Below are 20,228 nucleotides of genomic sequence, written 5' to 3'. Positions count from 1 at the left end.
TAAAATTAAAAACCAATGCATAGTACTTGGCTGTTGATACAATAAACAACAAATATAATAGCACGAGTGAAAATAGAAAACAAGTTTGCTCAGTTGGGGGAAGATGTTTTTTACAAATGAGGTATTGGCATTTGTTTATTTTATTACCATTCCAGTATCGTTTCCATAATCAATGAAGAAAAAAATTAAGAAGCTTAAATCATATCTCTTTTAGCCCTACTAAGGGAAATATAGCCGGTAAACTATTAAGGAATGTGGAACAGAGTACCTTACTAAGGAATTACTGTGATCTTCAGAACAGGGTCTCAGACCATGTCTGTTCCCTAGGTATCTGTGTAAAGTGAATATCATCTTTCAATAGCAATTGCTATTCTCAGCAGATGGTCCACATAAAGATGCTCACTCTTGGTGATCCACAAACCATACTGGAGATTGGCACTGTAAAAGGCAGCAGGAAATGCTCTGACTTATGGAGACCATGGTTCCTCTGGAACAGCAAAAATGCAGTTAAGTATGCAGTCCTAAAAGCAGATTCAAGAAGGATGAAAGTTCAAAAACTTACTTCAGTGCTCCATGGAAAATAGTCTTTGTTGTTGTTAAGTGAATCACCAAAAGTAAGATTTCTTTTAAAAATGAAAAAGTAGGCCATTATTTAGAATTTCTGGTTTTTCCTTTTTTGAATGTTATTTATTTATTTATTTACTTATTTATTTAACTCTTAAGGGAAACAAACTTCATATATACAGATTTAGGAACTTAGGGATACTTCCCACTCTACTCTCCCTCCAGCCCACTTAATGAATTCCTGCCTTTTATCTTGCTTTATTTGAAAAATGCAGTTGCATGTGACTAGCAAAATTAAGAAACAGGATTCTATAACTGAGGATGTAATTCTTTATCTTAGTTATGCAATCTGGAAAAAATAATCTGGTACTCCTGTCACCCTATGCTATGGTCTGAATATTTGGGTCTCCTCAAAATTTCTATGTTGAAATGCTCAGCCCTCAGGTTGTAAAATTATGAAGCAGGGCCTTCAGATGGTGATTAGGTCATAAAGACAGAGCCTTAAAGAATGAGATTAGTGTTGTTACAGGAAAACGGTGGCAGAGAAATTATTATTACCTCTGTTCTTGGTCTCACGTGGAAGAAGAATTTCTAAGTGGACAAGGCAAAGAGAAAAGCAAGATTTAAAGGTTTAAAAGCAAGATTTATTAGAGACAGAGACCTCCAGCCAGAGTGGCATGGAGGGGGGCTGCAAGAAAAGCAAACCCAAAAGATACCAGGCTTTTTTTAAGTACAATTTCGAAGAAAAAAAAAATCTTGACAGATTGGCATTCAGTTACTAGGTGGGTACAAAACCCATCAGAGGACCCGATTTACAATCCTTTTTCCTATCTGGCTCGTTCCTGATAAAACAAAAACCATCCAGAGGGTGGGATAGGTAACTTGTTTTCACAATAAACTGTGAGCTCAGCAGAAATCACCACTCCCTTGGTATTCTTATGGAAAATTTGGAAGCTCTCACGAAGTGGGGCGGTAGGCACTTCTGTCCTTGCTAAGAGACAACCCTTGGGGGAAGCAAGCACTCTACACCCCAGAGTCCACTGGGACCACCTTGACTGCCTATTAACCCATCTGACTCCTCACAGTGATTGAGCCATGAGTACAGAGCCTTAGTGAATGAGATTAGTGCCTTTATGAAAGAGCCCTAGGGGGCCACACTGTGGTATATTGAGTAAAGCAGCAGTCTGCAGTGCCAGCATCCCATATGGGCACCAATACCCAAAAACGTGAGAGATAATTTTTTTTGTTTACAAGCTACCCGGTGTGTGGTATTTTATTATAGCAGCTTGAACAGATTAAGATATCCGATATCATTTCTATCAATCTCATTCTTTAAAAATCTATTTTTCCTTATTTTGCAGCCGTTAAGTCTTCAGCCTGCTGTTTTTTTTTTTTTTTTAAGAAAGATGACACTTCTCTCTCTGTTTTTTAAAGATTTATTTATTTATTTGAGAGGTAGAGTGACAGACAGAGGGAGAGACAAAGTCTTCCAGGAGCCTCCTCTGGGTATTTCATGTGGGTTTAGGGGCACAAGCACTTGGGCCATCTTCCACTGCTTTCCCAGGCCACTAGCAGAGAGCTGGATCAGAAGAGGAGCAGCAGGACATGAACCAGCACCCACATGGATGTGGCGCCACAGGCAGAGGTGTAGCCTACCATGCCACAGCACCAGCCACCTTTAGCCAACTTGTAAATGCTTAAGAGAATTGAAGATGTTGAAATTTATTTTTCAGGGATGTATTTTATCTTTTTTTTAACTTGCACATATACTTTTGATACAATCAATAATAGTGGAAATAAACAAGAGGCCTGGAAGGTGGGGAAAGGGAAAAACTTAGGGCATATTCAGAGGGCAAAATGGACAAGAATTGCTGATGTCTTTTGTATGGTGTCAAGGGCAGGGAACCTCAAGAGATTTACAGCAGAAAATATGTGAAGAATGAGGGAAGTGCAATATGTACTTTTTGAATGGTGATTTTGAAGTCTATGAGCGTCAGTTGGAGATCTCCAGTACATAGATGGAAAAAATATAGAACTAAGTCTCAAAAGAGACATTGTATGGTTTTGGCTCTTGAACTCATGCAGATATTTAAACCCCACCTGCATAAGTTAAATGTACAGAGAGTAAAAGCTTAATCCAATTATGGGATTTAAGAGAAGGGCACAGTGGGAGTTCTTTAGGTTATTGGGAGCAAGCTTTCAGATGATAATTCTCCTGAGAGGGCTGGTTATAAAAGCTTAAGCTTGGACCAGATCATGCTCTCTGCTTCCTAGCTCACCATGTGACCCCTACTCCACACATGCTATGCCTTTTCAATATGTTGCCCTTACCAGTGGGCCAAACCAATGGGGCCACACAAACTTCTACTTGAACTGCCAAAACTGTAAGCCAAACCAACTTTTTCTTTTATGAAGTTAGTTGTCTCTATTTCATTATAGTGATAGAAAACTATTACAAGATGTCCGAGTGGGCTGGAGATAAATAATTGAATAGTATTGGATAAAGATGATAATTGAAGATAATGGAGTAGAGAAAGATTCTATAACATCTTCTTTAATGTTTATTGATATAAAAAGAACAGATCTCGTGTTTTTCATAGATACAATTCTCAGAAGATAATCATACTTCCCTTTCTCCCTCTCTCCCTCAATCACCTCTCTTTCCTTTCTTTTTTTCCTATAATTTTTGCAATAACATAATTTCAACTTTGTTATCACAGGCTTAAATCACTACTAACCATAATGTTCAACAAGTAAAAAATACATCCTCTTAGTGTACACATTCATGTGTTCAGCAAAAGCTTTTAGGTATGTTATATGCTACAAATATAATGGTGAGAAGAAAATAACTTTATTGTTATTGAAAACACAAAGATGTTCAAAGTGTGAATTCATTTAAGGCAGAATGTCCTTTGGCATGGTCAAATTCAGTTTCTTTTAGGTCCTAGATTTCTATTTTACAGATTTTTGTGAAAAAATTTTTTTTCATATTTTGCCAGGCAGAGTTAGACAGTGAGAGAGAGAGGTCTTCCTTCTGTTGGTTCACTCCCCTAATGGCCGCCATGGCCAGCGCTGCGCTGATCCGAAGCCAGGAACCAGGTGCTTCCTCCTGGTCTCCCATTTGGGTGCAGGAACCCAAGCACTTGGGCCATCCTCCAATGCCTTCCCGGGCCACAGCAGAGAGCTAGACTGGAAGAGGAGCAACCGGGACTAGTACCTGGAGCCCCAACTGGTACTAGAACCAGGGTGCCAGCGCCACAGGCAGAGGATTAGGCAAGTGAGCCACAGCGCCGGCCGTGAAAAAATATTTCGTGAAAAAAATGTTACAGTTCTTCTGGTAGCTTGTTCAATCTCTTTTTGTTTTCTTTTTTGCCCTGCTGGACTTCATTCTGGCACAGGAATTTGATTATTGTATATTTCTTTTGCTCTTCATATAACCCATGGTTCACTTCCCAAATAGCCACAATGGCCAGAGCTGGGCTGATCCGTAGCCAGGAGCCAGGAGCTTCTTCTAGGTCTCTCAGATAGGTGCAGGGATCCATCTTCTACTGCTTTCCCAGGCCATAGCAGAGAGCTGGATTGGAAGTGGAGCAGTCGCGATTCGAACTGGCACCCATAAGGGATGCTGGCACTGCAGGCAGCAATTTTATCTACTAAGCCACAGCGCCAGCCCCAAGTTTTTATATTTCTTCATTACAAATTCTACTCCTAGGGGACCTGCTATTAGTTTTAAAAGAAGTTTATACTTCAGGCAGGATCGTCTTAAACAAAGCAAGGGCGTTTACTGTTTCATCAATCCTCACTAACCTGCAGTCCTTCAGCCTTATAATCTGATTCATGTGAAAAGCTGTCATCAGAAGGCAGTAGCTGTAGTGTACAGTTTCCCCAGAAATTGATTGTGACGTATCGTTCAGTAGTGGTGCCTCATGCCTGGGGCAAGCATTGCTATTTTTTATCTCATCTCATTTGTGTTCTTTTAGGTTAAGTGCCCTTTGTTAGGGAAATATACATATACATACATATAAATATATATAGAATATATATGATTTGTTTGGGAATGAATGTGGACAAACCTACTTTCTTCGTATGAGAGTTAGTTCCACCTTTTGAGATATTTAGGGGGATAAGTTATTTGTGATGAAGATTAATACAGTAAAATTTTGTATCTCATTATTTAGACTTATTGATCAGAAGGAAAGTGAAAGCAGTGTGAGAACCAACTGTAATTAAAAGTCTATAGGGTACTACATTAGCTTAAAACATCTAAATAGATTTCTCACAACAATTAAGGATAAATGTGTCCCTTGGTACATATACAGAATAAACAGCTTGGATTGTCTTATTCAATTTCTTACACAGTACAATAAACACAGACTAATAGAATTTAACCTTTAGTTTAAAGCAAAGTTCACATCTCTATGATAAAATCCAGTGGATCAAAAATCAGTGTTTTCACCTGACTTAACGTCTGATCCTTTTCATGACACAATAGATTTGATTGGTTCTGCTATCAAAGACATACAGAGCCAGCAAATGAACTAAAGTATGCATAATTCAGTGTCTGCAAGCTTATGAAATCTAGCTATCTCTTCATCATTACATTTTGAGCTATTTGTATGGTAACCAGATCTTACTAAAACAAGCAAACAAAACTATTATCTAAGAACGTCACATAAGCAGAATTATTCTATTATAGATAGAATGTCATAGATAAAATACCGATGCTTGTAGAAGTATTTGAGGCTTCTATTAACGTAATAAGTGTTTCTTAAAAAACAGTATTGGCCCATTAAAAAACATAGTTATGTCGATCCTCATGCTTCGGACTGAGCAGCTACTTCATGTGTCTTTTTAAATGAGTTGTCAGATCCTAAGATGCCTACAGATGAAGTCAGTGTGACTGCGCAGAAGAATGGTGGGCAGGGATGGTGTTCCTTAGATACTAGTCTGCAGCTCCCCTTCACTTCTCAGCCTTTCTCTGAGCAGTCAAAGCTTATATAGCTTTACACAGTCTCTTCATCCCCCAGGAAATGCATGAGCTTGATAGACTTTGATTCTTGTCCAATTCAAGGACAATGTGAATATCTGCTGACAGATTCAGCTCCGTGACAGCCTCTTCAGACAGACCTTCTGGATGCTTGACAATGGCCTGAAGACTACTGCCTGGGTTGCAGTCAGTGTCTGTTTTCCCTACTTGGACTGGAGAGCTGTTTGTTCATTCCAAAAGGGCAGAGATGTGGTGGCAGTGTCCTTAAGATCTTCAGTGATGGCTGCATATCTGCAATCCTTACTGAGGTTGCTTACAAGGGATGGTTGAGCTCCATCAGAGGTGTTAGGACATCCACCTCCAAATTTTTCCCTGGTCTTACCATGCTTGGCAGCAGTTTCTGCCTTATTGAGGCCAGTCAGACCCTGACACTACCACTCACTGAGGTGCCAAGTTCTCACTACTGGCAGCTACATCTTGTCAATAATCCAGCATTGTCCAGAGGATCCAAATTGCTCTGAGGTGAAGCAGATATTAAATTCATACCTGTCTGTGATGTTTCATCTTAGAATCATCTTCCAGGATCAGGTCATGGTTGTTCCAGCTACTGAAGTGGTTGCCTAAATTAAAAAAAAAAAAAAGTGTTGTCAAGGTAGACATTTAGCCTAGAAGTAAAGACTCTGGTTAAGACTCCCACATCACACATTGGAGTCCCTGGTTCAATATCTGCTTCCAGTTCCTAATTAACTTTCCTACTAATGCAGATCTCAGGAGGTAGTAGTGATGGCTCAAGTAGTTGGCTTCCTGCCACCCAAATGGGAGATCTGGATTGTATTCCCAGTTCTTGTCGTCATACCTAGGTGAGCCCCACAATTTTAGGCCTGTGGAAGATGATCTACTCAATGTGAACTAACTTTTTCTCTCTCTCTCTCTCCTGTCCCCCATGTCCTCTTCCTCTCCCTCTCAAATACATAAATTAAAAAAACATGAGTTGTCTGTGAGAGTGAACAAATCAATGTGTCTAAGCATAAATTAATCCTTCTATCAAGTTTGCTAGCATCTTTTTTCTTCTCCATAAGAAATCATTTTTTACAATTATCTGAACATGAAAAATGTGAAGTATTTTATAAAGCTAAAAATACAACTCATTTAAAACCATATTGACTTGAATTGTTTCCTTTTTATAGAAGTGCTTGTACAGTACTTTTATCATTTTGTGAAAGTGAAATATAGCTTTATCTCTCTCTTTTCTGATGTTGCTTTTCCCTTACACTGAAAAATTATTTTAGGGTAATAGCATCATTTCTATTTCTACAACATTTGAAATGCTGGAAGATTCTAATACTCAAACTATTTTGAATTTGTGTAGTATATTGCACATGAGATAAACATAATAGTTATTTATAGGAACTAGTATTATCTAAAATTTATATCCATAAATCAGGTAAGCAGTTGCAGTTTGGAGGAATTATTTAAAAATATAGCTGAAGAAAAATTTGACATAAGTCATTTCAAAGATGATACTTTAATATCTTTAGTATAGAAATGTATTACTTCCTTTTATTTTGTAAGTTTTCTTTTTATATAAGCAAAACCAACCATCCAGCTTTATAAAAAAAAGCTTATCTCCTACTCTGTAATGCATATTTAAAACCCTTTTTATTTTTACTTTTTTAACATTTCACCAATTCACTTTAGTTGTAGACACTAACACACATAGATACTATTTTTGTAATACATATTTAAAAAGACATTGCATCATTCATCAATCCATAAAATCTGTTTAATGTCTATATGCTTCAGGCACTATTCTGAGCACTGTAGGTTTCATTAAGTTACTAAGGTGTCATTCATATTAAAACCAATGAATGCAGCAAACAGAAGTCATTACTCTTCTGGTCCCAGATTTCCAAGAACTACTGGAAAACATACTTTTGAAAGCTGCCTGTGCATGTCCACTAGTTCATATTTTCTACCTAAACCAGGGTTCTTAGTGCCTCTGGGCAACATTTTTATTAGTCCTCTTACTATTTCTTATTACATTATATTCAGAGATTGATTCAAAATATTCTCATTCTTTTCAAACTCCTAGTCCCACCGTATGCCATTCATAATTTTCCAGATATTATCTCAACTATTATTTGTTTAGGGAGATTGCCCAGCTTCTGCAGTTGCAGCCATTTGAGGAGTGAACCAGTGGATGGACGACTTTTCTCTCTGTCTCTCCCTCTCTCTGTCTGTAACTCTGCCTCTCAAAGAACTAAATTAAAAAATCTTAAAACATAATAATTCAACCTTGTTTTTAATCTTTACACTTCCAATATTTCTGAATCATTCTGTTCACTGTATTTTTATTCATATCTTTGAGGAATATGTATGTCTCTCATTTAAATTCCCCCCTGTCTTGCATCATTGCTATTTCTCTGTTTTGTCTTCCTGTATATCTATGTATTATCAGGTTTCCATTATTTTAGAAGAAAATAAAACACTCTACATATCTTAAATTTTGCTTTCCCTTCAGACATTTGCCAGAATTCTTCACTTTCTTTTCCTACAAACTACTTAAAAGACCATTTTATAACTGCTTTCATAACATGTCAGCTCTTTAACTTCTTGCAACCTGGAATTATCTTTTACAATGTACCTGATTCTATATGCTTAGAGGAAACCAGTGATTATCAAACTCTATTGTCTTTTGTCGGTTCAAACGTTCTATAAAGTTCCTGATTTATCAGGTATTTATGTTTTTTCCTGTTCCCATTTCATACTGCCTTCTCTTCTCTGTACACTTAGAATATCCAATTGTTACCTTTTTTAAAATTTTTGTATAATACAAATAACAAAAAAATTACTACCTTAGTTATTTTAAAGTATATGGTTCAGTGGTATTAACTACATCACCTTGTGCAGCCATCAGCGTCACCCATATCCAGAACACTCTTCAGGTTGTAAAATTGAAACTCTGTATCTACTGAATAATGATGCCCCAGTTTCCTCCTTTCCCAGTCCCCTGGCAAACATCATTATACTTTGTGCCACTATGAATTTGATGACTGTAGTTACCTCATATAGGTGGACTCATATGGCATTTGCTTTTGGTGACAAGCTTATTTCACTTGATTATATCCACAAGGCTCATCCATATCGTAGCATATGTCAGAATTTCCTTCCTTGTCAAGGTAGGATCACATTTCATTGTATGCCTGTACCACATTTTGTTTATCCATTTATCTGTCAATGAACATTTGGGATTCTTCTGCCACATAAATATATGCAAGATTTATTTCTGAGCTCTTTATTCTATTGCTATAATTTTGTCTTTATGGTAATATCACAATATTTTGCTTTTGTTTTTGCTTTTGTTTTGATCGTTGTACATTTGTAGTAAGTTTGGAAAACAGAAAGTGTGAGATTTCCTAAAATATTCTTCTTTTAAATATTAATTTGGCTATTTCAGGATCCTTGGTATTCAGTGTGAATTTTAGGATGGATTTTTCAATTTCTATAAAAAATAACATGGAGATTTTGATAGGTGTTGCATTGAATATGTGTATTGCTTAGGAAGTATGGAAACATTAACAATATCTTTTGGTCTGTGACATGGAATGTCTTTCCACTTATTTGTATCTTTTTAAATTTCTTTCAGAGAAGTTTTGTAGTTTTCAATGTGCAATCCTTACACCTCCTTGGTTAAATTTCTATGTGAATGTTGTTTTGATACTATTGCAATAGAATTTTCTTAATTTTTTTTTAGTATTGTTCATTGTTTTTGTTCAGTTACTCTATTGATTTGGGGTATTGATTTTTTTATCCTATACCATTACTGAATTTGTTTATTAGTCCTTACAGTTTTTTGTGTGCAATATTTAAGATTTTCTACATATAAAAATCATAAATTGTGCAGAGGTAATTATGTTTCCATTTTTAATTTGGATGATTTTTACTCCTTTTCCTTGCCTAGTTGCTCTGACTAGGACTTTCAGTACTCTGTTGAATAGGAGAGTTGGAAGTGGCCACCTCTATGTTATTACTAATCTCACAGAGAAAGCTTGCAGACATTCCCCATTGAGTATGATGTTATCTGAAGACTTTTCATACATGACCTCATAAACCTGAGGTAGTTTCCTTCTATTTCTACTTGATTGAGTGCTTCCCCATGAATGTTGAATTTCATTCAATGCTTTTTCTTTATCAATTGATAGGGTCTATTATTCTTTTAATTCTGTTAGTATTCATGTTCTGTTGATTAATTTTTGAATGATGAAGCCATTTTTGCATTCCAAGAATAATTCCTAATTGGTCTGGGGGTGTACTCCCTTTAATATGCTGTTGAGTTCTGAATTTTATTTGACAGTATTTTGCTGAGGAGTTCCATTAGGGATATTGCTATGTGGCTTTCTTAACTTCCTTTTTTAAAGATTTATTTATCTATTTGAAAGACAGAATGACAGAGAGAGGGAGAGGGAGAGATCTTCCATCTGCTAATTTATTCTCCAGATGCCTGGGTTGGGCCAGGCTGAAACCAGGAGCCAGGAATTCTGCCTGGGTCTACAACATGGATGGCAGGGGCGCAAACACCTGGACCATCATGTGCATTAGCAGGAAGCTAGATCAGAAGTATGGAGTAGCCGGGAATCAAACAAGCACAGCAGTATGGGATTTGGGCATTCCAAGGGTAGACTTAACCTGCTGTGCTGCATCTGTCCCTAGTTTTCTTTCCTTTTACTGTCTTGGTCTGGGTTTGTTATCAGAATAACAAAGAATATATAGAATTATTTGGAAAGTGAGCCCTTGCCTTCACATTTTTGGAAGAGTTTGTTGATTGGTATTTATGCTTCTTTAAATGTTCAACAAACTTCACCCGTAAAGCCATCAGGTCCTGGATTTTCTTTGTTGGGAAGATTTTGATTACTGATTCAACCTCCTTACTAATTATAAATTGGTCCTAATTTTCTATTTTTTCAAGATTCAGTCTCTGTAGGTTGTATGTTTCTAGGAATTTGTCTATTTCATATATGTTGCCTAAGTTTTTGACATAGTTCATAATACCCATAATTTTTCTTACTTATGTAAATTGATTGTAATATTCCCTTTTTCAGTTCTGATATTAGTTATTTGACTCTTATTTCTTAGTAAGCTGCATAAAAATTTTATGTATCTCAGGAAGGCATTTGGTACGGTACTTAAATCACTGCTTGTGGCACCCACATCCTATACTGGAGTGCTTAGAGTCAAGTCCCAATTCTGCTCTCCCTTCCAGCTTCCTGCTAATGCACATCCTGGGAGGTAGCAGGTGATGGGCTCAAGTAGTTCAGTCCCTATCCCTGATATGGCAGACTCACACTGAGGTCTCAGCTCTTTGCTTTGGTCTGGCCTAGCCCCAGCTGTTACAAACATTTGAGGAGTGAATCAGTGGATGGGAGATCTTTGTCTTAACCTCTCTTTTTGTCTCTCTACCTTTCAAATAATTTTTTTTATAAATCCCTATAATTTTCCTAATTTTTTTTTCCTATTTTCTATTTTGTTTATCTGTGCTCAATCTTTATTTTTCCCATTTTCTGCTTTCCTTGGAGTTAGCCTGTCCTTTCTCTAGTTCTTTAAGGTGTAAATTTTGATTATGGCTTTGGTATCTTTCTTCTTTTAAATGTAATCATTTAAAGCAATCTGATTCCCTCTTAGCACTTTTTTTTCTGTATCTCCTAAGGTTTTGTATGTTATGTTTTCATTTTCATTTGTCTCAAAATATTTTGTTATTTCCCTTGTAATTTTTTCTTTGACCAATAGTTGTTTAATAGTATGTTATCTTCCACCTATTTATGAATTTTCAAGTTGTTCTTTTTCTTTGGTCAAGTTTCATCTCATTATGGTTGCAAAAGATGTTTTATTTTACTTCAGTCTTATTAAAGTTTTTCAGATTTGTGTTGTGGTAAAGTATATGGTCTATCCTGGAAATTTTTCCATGTGTACTTGGAGAACAATATGCACTCTGCTGCTGTTGTGTGGGGTGTTAAGTACAGGTCTGGTAGGTCCATTGGATCTTTAGTGTTGTTGAAACCCTATGTTTTCTTATTGATGCTCTTTCTGATACTTCTATGCATTATTGAAGGTGAGACATTGAAGTCTCTTACTATTTTTATAGAGCCGCCTATGTTTCTCTCCAATTCTGCTGGTGTTTGTTTCATATGTTTAGGAGCTCTGATGTTTGGTATGTATTTAATATATGATGCATATATGGTTTTTTTCATAATATGTGTTTTCATAAACTCTTTGGAGACCCTCTTATATACATGGATTTAAAAAATTTTTGCACCTATAAAAGCTTACATTTTAATTCCATTTTACAAAAACTTTTTGAAGTATCTTCATATATTTATAATAACTACATATTACTGATGAATTGATCTTCATCAATATATAATGCCTTTGTTTCTTGTAACAGTTTTTAGTATGAAATCTATTTTCTTGATATTACTATAGCCATCTCTACTCTCTTTTGATTACTATTTGCATGGAATATCTTTCCCCATTCTTTCATGTCCAATCTATGTGTCTCCTTAGATATAAAGTGAGTCTGGTGTGTGTGTGTGGTGGGGGGAGGGGACTGGCATTGTGGCCTAATGTGTTAAAGCTGCCACCTGCGATGCTGGCATTCCATATGGGCACCAGTTCCTGTCCTGGCTGCTCTACTTCTGATCCAGCTCCCTGCTAATGGCCTGGGAAAAGCAGCAGAAGATGGCCTGGGTGTTTGTGTTCCTGTCACCCATGTGGGAACCAGATGAAGCTCCAAGCTCTTGTCTTTTTTTTTTTTTTTTTTTTTGACAGATAGAGTTAGACAGTGAGAGAGAGAGACAGAGAGAAAGGTCTTCCTTCCGTTGGTTCGCTCCCTAAATGGCCGCTACAGTCGGCGTTGTGCTGATCCGAAGCCAGGAGCCAGGTGCTTCTTCCTGGTCTTCCATGCCAGTGCAGGAGCCCAAACACTTGGGCCATCCTCCACTGCCCTCCCAGGCCACAGCAGAGAGCTAGACTGGAAGAGGAGCAACCGGGACTAGAACCCGGTGCCCATATGGGAGGCTGGCGCTGCAGGCAGAGGATTAACCAAGTGAGCCATGGTGCCAGCCCTAGCTCTTGTCTTTATTGCGGCCATCTGGGAAGTAAATCAAGAAATGGAAGCGCGCTCTCTCTCTCCCCCTCCCTCTGTGTGTGTGTCTCCCTCTCTGTAACTTTCACTTTTTTTTAAAGATTTTTATTTATTTATTTGACAGGTAGAGTTACAGACAATGAGAGAGACAGAGAGAAAGGTCTTCCTTCCATTGGTTCAGTCCCCAAATGGCCACTACGGCCAGAGCTACGCTGATCCAAAGCCAGGAGCCAGGAGCCAGGTACCTCCTCCTGGTCTCCCATGCAGGTGCAGGGGCCCAAGCACTTGGGCCATCCTCCACTGCCTTCCCAGGCCACAGCAGAGAGCTGGACTAGAAGAGGAGCAACCGGGACTAGAACCCAGAGAACAGGTCTATACAGCCTATATGGGGAGAACAGGTCTTATACAGTTTTGCAGAGATAAGGAAGTGGGAGTGACAAATCCTGTTAGGGTGGGGGTGGAGCTGACACTTATGATTGGGCCATTTGGTCACCTGATTTCTAGTAAGCCAGGCTGGGCTTAGAATGAAGCTTATTGTACAAAAATGGCGACAGGGTCAGAGCCTAAGATGGTGCTACAGATAAGACTGTACCATTTTACTAGCATTGATCTTATCACATTTAGATGCACAGATCAGATTTGAATCATCTTTATAACCCAATAAATAATACTATATATTTTTTCATATAAAAACACATTGATTTAGTATGATTCCTAGCAAGTGATAACCAGCTGAGTAAACTCCCGCTCCCTCTCTAAAGCTCAAGTGAAGTCAACATATGCTAATAAGAGAAGAAATTAAAGCCAAAATCTATGTAGGATAGGGAGGAATTAATGGTTATCGGTGGCAGAATCTTCTTTTTGCAGGTCTCATAATAAGTGTGGTGATAGACATCGTGAACAAAAAAGAAAAATATTCTTGGAAGAAACATTATCCTCTTTGTGTGTGATAACTCCTATTTCTTTCCTTTGATAGACAGAAGACAACAATCTAACCGTCTATTGTAAACTGTTTTGATGAATATGTTTTAAGATGAATTGAACTAATACAATACAAAAAGTGAATTCACCTATAGACTCCCCACTGCTGCTTTAACTACTGTTTGCATTAATGATAGGACCCAGCTTCAATTACATCTTATTTGTAGCTGAAAGAAAATAACTCAAAATTACTGCTGTAATTTTTTAGAAACTCTGATCTTAAATGAATTCTATTGGTTGTTACTTATGGATTTGTTCAGACTTTTTTTTGTGTGGAGCTTCTTGTGAACTACTATGACTTTTTCACTGGATTCTGTCTTAGTTGTTTCAAAGAATTAGAAAAAATATATCCATTTAAAGCATTGTATCTATTGATTAATGTGTTAACAATTTTTAATCTACATCAACTGTCTCTTACTTTCCAAATGTTAGTTTGGAAGACACCATTCCTCACAGAATAAAACAAATTAAAACAAAACAGTTGAGGAAAAACACTTGATTACTTATGTTTGTTCTTAAAAGCACTCACATTTGAAGTGAGTTGTAACAGAGAGTCACAAAAGCTGTCATTAATACCTCAATGTTTCCATTAATTATGGCACACTCGGAGATACTTTTTCATTCTAGGTACCTTAACGTTAATATTCAGTTCGCTTTTAAACTCTGTGTCAGGTGGCACACAGCTTCGGCTATCATTTACTTTTCAATGCTTCCAATGTAAAATAAAATTATATGAAATTGCGGTTGTGCCTGAGTCTAGAGATTAATGAGGTCAAATGTGAGATTGAAACCAGTGAAATTCAATAGCCAATAATAACATATGTACCCCGATCACACAAAGGAAGAGGGACATCGAGAATGCAAACATTTTATCCTGGGATGATAGAATAGCACCAGAACAGCAGTACTAAAGTTAAATTGGAGTAAAACCCTGTTTCATTTTCGATTTCAAATAGGATACCATGACATTTTAGTGTTCCTTTAACTGTGTTCATTTTCACTAGGAAGATAATGACATTCATTTATCTTGAAAATTCTCACTAAGTATCAGCTATGTCCCAGGTACCATATGTTATAAGCTATTCTTGCCATCAAGAAGTTTGCAGTTTAGTTGGAGAAGGCACGTACATGAAGGTTCAGGCAACACTACAGGTCTGATGATAATACAGCAAACACCAATAAATATGTAATCTCTCAATTTTAGAGCAAGTGAAGTTCTAGAATCCAGGAGCTGGGAACTCCATACTTGTCTCCCACACATGTGGCAGGGGCCCAAGTAGTTGGACTGTCTTCCGTTGCTTTTCCAGACACGTTATCAAGGAGCTGGATCAGAAGCAGAGCAGCCAGGACTTGAACTGTTAATCCTAAGTTTGATGTGGGCATTTTAGGCAGCCATTTAACCCACAGAGCCACAATACTGGTCCCAGAACAGTTTTTTTTGTTGTTGTTGTTTTTTGGTTTTTTGTTTGTTTGTTTGTTTGTTTTGTTTTTTTTTGACAGGCAGAGTTAGTGTGTGTGTGAGAAAGAGAGAGAGAGAGAGAAAGGTCTTCCTTCCATTTGTTCACTCCCCAAATGGCCACTAAGGCCGGCGCGCTCCAAAGCCAGGAGCCAGGTGCTTCCTCCTGGTCTCCCATGCAGGTGCAGGGCCATCCTCCAACTGCCTTCCCGGGCCACAGCTGAGAGCTGGACTGGAAGAGGAGCAACCGGGACAGAATCCGGCGCCCCAACTGGGACTAGAACCCAGGGTGCCGGCTCCACAGGTGGAGGATTAGCCAAGTGAGCCGTGGCGCCAGCCAGTTTTTGTTTTAACTATAGAATATGTCTTATTGCATTGTGTTGCCTTAGGACTTAATTCCCAGTGTAAATATCTGGTTTTTTGTATATTGCAGTTATGGTAAGCATATTTGCTTATAACGCCATATATATGAATTGATTGTTAATATAGTGAACTTAATTAGCTATCATACTTTTTCTTTGAGAAAGGATCGAATGCCATGTAATTTGAATGGGATGGACCATCACAACAGAAATTAAGAAAAGCCTGGTTTTAATTATATGTAGAACTGATAAGAAGACCCTGGTTTTCCTGATGACACTCTTAGAGGGAACAGCTTTTTTTTTAGATTTTATCTATTTATTTGAGAGGTAGAGTTACAGACAGAGAGAAGGAGACACACGGAGAGAGAAAGAGATTTTCCATCCGCTGGTTCACTCCCCAAATGGCCACAATGGCTGGAGCTGAACCAATTTGCAGCCAGAAGCTAGGAGTTTCTTCTGGGTCTCCCCTGAGAGTGCGGGGACCTAAGCACTTGGACCACGTTCTACTGCTTTCCCAGGCCATGGCAGACAGCTGCGTCGGAAGAGGAGCAGCAGGGACAGGAACAGGCACCATAGGGGGAGGCTTAGCCTACTAGGCTACAGCACTAGCCCAGGGAATGGCTTTTAAATGCAAAGAAACTCAAGAGATTTGTGTTCCATTTATGTAAAATCATAATAGTTACTGATAGTTCCTTGCTCCAATTATATTTAAAATACTCAGTACATATTTTATCACTCAATTCTTTCATACTTCTCTATGTATACATTTTATTATTCTTCTCTCGCTCTCTATTTTTAAAAAATTCTCTGAAATTTGACTGATTTCCCATTTCAAGGCAGTATCATCTGATTTTGAGAGAGCAGTTGTATTTTAGAAACATCAGATGGTTTAATTTTTAAAATTTTTAAAAATTATTTTAAAAATAAAAATGTGATTTTTATTAATTTCTGCAGAGAAGGTGGGGTGGGGGAGTGAGAGTGAGTGAGAGAGATCTTCCATCTGAATAATCTCCCCAAATTAACTCATGGGTCCAGGCTGGGATACACCAAAGCCAGAGCTTAGGACTCCATCCAGGTCTCCCACATGGGTTGCAGGACCCTAAGCACTTGAGTGACCTACTGCTGCTTTACCAGGCATATTAGCAGGTAGCTGGATTAGAAGCAGAGCAGCTGGGACTTGAACCAGTGCTGCAGCTTAATCCATTGGAACACAGCACTGGCCCCAGAAGAGTACATTCTTTATCTTAAACTGATATGTTGTGATTAAATGGAAATAAGGACTAAATTAGTATTGTGACTATTTCAAAATAATTATACTACCACGTGTTGAAATTTTTAAAAATGAATTTATTAGGTAAAACAAAATTAGTATATAATAATTGAGGTCATGGATACTTGATAATCTTCAAAAACTTATGTAGATCTAAGATATCTCTTGCTTTAGTTTCTGCAGTTCTGAAATTCTAGGAATGGTGTATGCATTTTAAAGGGATTTAAGCCTATTTCATTGCAAATATGGTAACTTTTTTTTTTTTGACAGGCAGAGTGGACAGTGAGAGAGAGAGACAGAGAGAAAGGTCTTCCTTTGCCGTTGGTTCACCCTCCAATGGCCGCCGCGGCCGGCGCGCTGCGGCCGGCGCACCGCGCTGATCCGATGGCAGGAGCCAGGAGCCAGGTGCTTTTCCTGGTCTCCCATGGGGTGCAGGGCCCAAGCACTTGGGCCATCCTCCACTGCACTCCCTGGCCACAGCAGAGAGCTGGCCTGGAAGAGGGGCAACCGGGACAGAATCCGGCGCCCCAACCGGGACTAGAACCCGGTGTGCCGGCGCCGCAAGGCAGAGGATTAGCCTAGTGAGCCACGGCGCCGGCCTGGTAACATTTTAAAAGAAATCTTATTTCCATGGAGTTGATCAAATAGTTGAGAATGGATTTTCATTTGTTTCTAGTATGTTTTTAGATGGTTTAGAACATCTCTATAAGACATAAATTAATTCACATTGTGTGGTCTGTTTATAGTCCACTTACTGAATTTTTTGCATTCATTTGTGTACGAATGTTCTTATTAATATGTGAGATTGTTCATATATATATGTGTGTGTGTCTTATATTACCTTCAATTTAAAAAAATACACATTTCCATGCACACTATTTGATTAAAATTTAAAAATAGATGAATCATCTGATATTTCTAACTCAACTTTGACTTATCTATTGTCATTGCATTTTCAGAGATCAATAATGAGATTTTATAGTTCTTTTGATTCTATTTCTATATTTTAAATCATAAGGATGTGTGTGTGTGTGTGTGTGTGTGTATGTTTGGAAGTAAGAAATTGACACTTGCATTTATTTATAAGAAATAAACTCCAGCTGCTATCAGCTGTGTTAAGGTCATATGAGTATTTATCCTATGAATCTGTAGGAGAAACTAATCTTAAAATGGCATAGAGAATTGCTGCTATCTTGCTTTCCATTTCCTGCTAATGCAACAAGAGCACATTAGACATATATTTAGTCCTGAGTTCTCCTAATGCACATGTTGTTCCATGTCATGAAGCCATAGCTTTCAACAGGAGTAGGTACTTTAGAAATGAGTTATACTACTAGAGATCTGAATCACTCTCAAGAGAGTTTTATTTTGGGAATTTTATGCAACTCTATGAATATCTAATTTCTTTGGCTTATGTTGACCACATTGTATTTCTTTTTTTTATTTATATTAGCGTGATCAGATATATTTCTTAATGTAGATTATCATTTTGAGTTTGATGAAAATGACTTCTAAATTTTCAATATAAAAATATTTCAGTAAGTATTTAACAATTATAATATGTTTACATTTTGATAAATTTGAGAGACTAATTTTAAGCATATGCTATTGATAGATCATTAAAAACCATATTATTAATAAGATATTTATTTAAATTAAAGAAAAATAGAAAGATAACATTGGTCAGTACTTAGGTGTGATTATCAAGATTTTAAAAAATTTGCACCATAACTTAACTATTATATCATTTGATTCAAACTAGCATACATGAAATTGATGTTCAGCTTGGTATTTTATAAACATATATTCAAACACTGATAATGGGAGATTAAAAATAAAACACCTTTTTGAGACTGATGTAGGGAAGCATAATTTGATTTCTACCTCTTAGGAGCTTTCAGCCAAACCTGAAAATTAAACTGACATGAGATAGGTCAACAGGAGAAGAGCACATAAATTTATTTAATGTAAGTTGTACATAGCATGGGAGATTTCCTAAGGAAATGAAGACTCAAAGATACATTGGAGTAAATTGTTAAAATGTGAGAAGGCAAATGACCTTGTTAGTTAGGCTAGTTAATTGGGTAGCAAAGTGACTGGCAAAATAATGGTTAGTCTAGCAGGGTTTGTTTTGTACAGATCTCCCTCAGCCTCAATTTCCTGTTCTTGATGATAACAATGTTATTTTCCTTCTGATATAGGGAGGACATCTTTCACTAGGGAATTTCATCTCCTGCTTTTAAGAAACAGAATGAAGGTCAGAATGATCTTCTTGCACCTGCTATTTTTCAAATGCCTTAGCTCAAAATAATTCTTATGCCAAAGTGGCATATTTTGGAGTGATATGTTCTGAACTCCTTCATTACATTAGATTTCAAAGTAAGAAAAGAGAGAATATAACTCTTAAAGTGATGCTTCTGAATCTTAAAATCACTAACAGAAATTATAAAGTAGGCTTTTCTTGAATGATGTTAAGAAGTACTAACCATTGCATTTTTTCCTAACAACTCATCGATAATCATATAATCATACCTAAAATATCAATATCTTTAATCCTTGGAAATTTGCCTATATATTTTAAACTAAAACTAAAGAATAATGTTTTACTAAATCAACTGAAATTTTAAAAGTAAGAGAGTATTCAAGCACATTAAGTGAATCATGGCACTTACACTATCCTAGGAACACATTTTGCTCCCCTAGTTCTTCTAATAATTATAATAATAATAATTTCCTGTTTATTGATGTTGAAATACAAAATAAGTATAATGTTTAGAAATGTTTAGATATAGTTTTATTTAATGAAATAATCAAAGGTATGACATATATTTTCATAACATCTTTGTGCACTTCTTGGGGTATTAAAGACTCATTTTTTAGAAAGCTTTTATTTAGTAAATATAAATTTCATAGGTACAGCTTTTGGAAATTAGCAGTTCTTACCCCCATACCCGCCCTCCCACCCCCAAACCGTCCCACCTCCTACTCCCTCCCCCATCCCATTCTTCGTTAAGATTCATTTTTAATTATCTTTATATACAGAAGACCAACTCTATACTAAGTAAAGATTTCAACAGTTTGCACCCACACAGACACACAAAGTATAAAGTACTGTTTGAAGACAAGTTTTACCATTAATTCTCATAGTACAACTCATTAAGGACAGAGGTCCTACATGTGCAGCAAGTGTACAGTGACTCCTGTTTTTGATTTAACAATTGAAAGTCTTATTTATGACGTCAGTGATCACCCCAGGCTCTTGTCATGAGCTGCCAAAGCTATGGAAGCCTTTGAGTTCAAAAACTCTGACCTTATTTAGACAAGACCATAATCAAAGTGGAAGTTCTCTCCTCCCTTTGGACAAAAGTACATCCTTCTTTGATGGCCCCTTCTTTGCACTGGGATCTTACTCAGAAAGATCCTTTGTGCAGATCATTTTTTTTCCACAGTGTTTTGGCTTTCTATGCCTG

General features: G+C 37.2%; 1 protein-coding gene and 1 pseudogene across 5 annotated transcripts in view; one reads left to right on the top strand and one right to left on the bottom strand.

The window, feature by feature from the left end:
• PCDH11X (protocadherin 11 X-linked) overlaps positions 1–20,228 on the top strand; it is a 751,842-nt gene that overhangs the window by 484,313 nt on the left and 247,301 nt on the right. The window lies entirely within an intron of this gene.
• LOC127484939 (putative phosphoglycerate mutase 4) overlaps positions 5,525–20,228 on the bottom strand; it is a 33,344-nt pseudogene continuing 18,640 nt past the window's right edge.

The sequence above is a fragment of the Oryctolagus cuniculus genome, chromosome X (assembly GCF_051225735.1).
Source record: "Oryctolagus cuniculus isolate XC-2025 breed Fujian yellow rabbit chromosome X, ASM5122573v1, whole genome shotgun sequence".
NCBI lineage: Eukaryota > Metazoa > Chordata > Mammalia > Lagomorpha > Leporidae > Oryctolagus > Oryctolagus cuniculus.
This window is presented reverse-complemented; position numbering and strand designations above follow the sequence as displayed.